Here is a 3,094-nt window from a genome sequence, read left to right on the forward strand (position 1 = left end):
ATTGCATTTTAAAATGTATTCTTTGAAAATTGGGACAATTGTAACAACATAATCGATAAAATGGACTTTAAAAAAATGTATTCTTTGATGCTCATTAATGTACCTGGAAAAATTTAGAAGTATTGGGAAATCCTACATTTATAGTTAAAAGAATCCGTGTCAGTAAATGTCCCTGCTTTGGTCGTTCCAAAACTAGAGCATTTCAACCCAAGCCAAGCTTTCCACTTAGGAGAAACGTCCAAGCCAGAGGAAGGTGAGAGGAGGAGGGTGGGTAGTTATTCAAGGAGGCCTGGGGGCCGGGCTGCTGTTTAGCCTGGGCCAGGCACCCCAGTCAGAGCCGGGGTGAGTTCTGAGCGAGCCTCTGCTGTGGTCGGTAAGAGGCGAAGGACGCTGAGCGCGTACCTGGCCGTTGTAAGGAGTGAGCGCGTCCGAGGCCCAGGCTCTGCAAACCGAGTGCATTAGAAGCATCTGGGCACCCGCAGCCCTCGGAAATGCTTCGTATACCCTCAGGGATCAATACGCCCCAATTTAAAGACCCATCAGTCCACACCAATCTCAGGCTCCTTTTTCTCCTTTGCCAGTGATTGGCCCGGGGTGCTCAGGAGACGGAATTCTAGCCAATGAGGCCAAAGGGGAGTGTAATGGGGTGGAGGGCTCTGGACTGGTTTTCCTCCGATGAGCTGGGAGCTGTGACAGGCATTTCGTGACCCCGAGAAACCACGCTGAAGAAAGCCCAACAGAGGGGGTTGGGGCAGAGGGGGGAAAGCCTAGCCCCTGTCGCTGAGCCACCAGCGCCAGCCCGTGACTAGCCCTGGGCTTCTGGCTGGATGAAAAGTAACCACCATCATGGCTGTCGGGACCTCTGCCAAGGCACCGTGCCTGAAGCAATCACCAAAGGTCATTTCACCTGAGCTTCCCCCGCACCCCTGGGGCTTCTAGTCCTTTTAGTACACCCATCGCCCTCGCGGGGTGGCCTAGACCACCTGCTCTGAGGTGTGAAGCTATCGGTAGGCCAGGACCCCCGAATCACAGCTCCCGGGTCTCAGTGTTCCGCAGGCCAGGGAGGACAAGAACGGAGGACTCTCTAGGCAGTGAAGCGTCCGGCCAGGTGCTGATCTTCAAGAAGAACCCTCCAAACAGGTGGCACAGCTGATGGGTAACAGAACCAACAACCCAGAACAGAGAAACAGGAAGGGACAGAAAAGAACAGAATGACCCAGAAACAAAGGCAGGACCCTCACCATTGAAGCAAAGGAGCGCATGTCTCGCCCGCTGACTCGGTAACCCTGAGCCTAGTCTGATGAGGCTTCCAGGCGTTGTGAACAGCACAAGTAAACTATGATCGTGCAGGAACGGGAGAGCCCTTGGAAGTCTGTGTGTCATCTCCACAAGCTGGGAAAAAGGAAAACCTTGAGACTGTGTGCTCATCCCAAGGCCTGGAAGGGGAGGGGGGTGACAGTGCCCAAAGAGAAACCCCCTGGCCGATAAGGGAACCACAACCCACTAAAATATAGAAAGTAACCAATAGAAACTTATACACCATACACTTTCCCCTAGTGTGGTTTGTTGCTTGAAAAACCAGTATCCGATCCCCTTTCGGGTGGGAATCAGTCCCGATCTGACTAACTCCCCCTCTCGCTGGAGAGTCTCCACAATAACTCCATTGCTTTGCTATAACCTCGCCGAGCTCTCCTGATTTCCTGGCGACTCCGGACTCACAATAGTAAGTGCAAAGGCCCTGAGGCGTACTTGGCAAGTCAAATGGCACCCGCAACATAGGACCTTGGGAGGCCATAGGTAAAGACTTCAGATTTTATTCCAAGTGTGATTAGGAGCCATTTGGAAAGTCTCAAGCGGGGAGTGATGTGACTTAGATTTCGAAAGGATGGGGCTGGGTTTGGGGTGGGTGGGGTGCAATCAGGGGGACCTTTTAGGGGGGTTTCGCACAAGTCCACCTGGGGCATCAAGGGGCTTGGACTAGGGTGGGAAGGCAGGATGATGAGAAGGGGGATGGATAGATAGATCTTTAAATATCTATACATACATAGAGACACTCTGGAAGGCAGAACCAAGAGGATATACTGTTGGGTTACATAAGCAGCCTTGGAGCCCAGACGAGGTAAGAACAAACTCAAGCATAAAACTGATTTTTCCCAATTCATAACTGAAAGAGCAACGAAGTGGCACCACCCGGGAAGGAGAGAAGACCGGAACAGGCAAGAAGCTGGCATGTCTCTATTTCCACCAGCTATTAGCACAACCGAGTCTTTCTGTCCCAGCCAGAGGGAGAGGAAGGTGTGACTCCAGGCAGACACCCAGCCAAGTTCCCTGAGTTTAGCAGGCCAAAGGGTGTTTGAGGATTTCTTTTCCTGGTCTTCAGGCAATGGTTGCCACAACCCTCCACAGGCCTGTGGCAATGTGCTGAAGGCGAGTTCCCAAGGGCCAGAAGTGCCTGGTTAGTGATGTCTTGAAGTACCATCTTCCACCTTCTCGCCAGCCCCAAGGAAAAAGCAGAGGACAGAATGTGGCCCTAGAACCCAGCATCTTCAACAGGAGGAGAGATAGGTGAATGACGGGGAGTCACCTGGTGGAATACTATACAGCAGTGAAAAGGGTGTTCTAACAATGAGCCAGCAGGTTGGGCAAAAACAAAAAGCAAGCCACAGAGGCATCCCAATTGTATGTTTCCTTTTACAGAGAGGTCAGAAGCAGGCCAAACCCAAGATCCCTTGTTTAGGAACACACATACATGTTAGAAAAATAAAGAGAAGCAAATAAACTTTCAGAGCACTGGTTTCTTCTAAGAGGAGAAAGGGGGATGAGTTTAGGGAGGGGCTTCCAAGATACCAGTCGTGCCCTATTAAACTGGGTCATAGGTACATGGCATGCATTTATATTATTTTAAAAACTGGACACACATATCACATCCCGTCTTTTTGTATGCTTCCCACAACTTAAAATAAATAAATGAAAGCAGGGCCTCGAACCTCTGTTGACAGTAATGACTGCTATACTGCACCAGCGGATGCTCCGTAAGGATCTCTAGAATAAATAAACGCAGTTTCATGATGTATGTCGATGCTTCCACGTGTGA

The sequence above is a fragment of the Furipterus horrens genome, unplaced genomic scaffold, assembly GCF_987537825.1.
Source record: "Furipterus horrens unplaced genomic scaffold, mFurHor1.1.pri manual_scaffold_11, whole genome shotgun sequence".
Lineage (NCBI taxonomy): Eukaryota > Metazoa > Chordata > Mammalia > Chiroptera > Furipteridae > Furipterus > Furipterus horrens.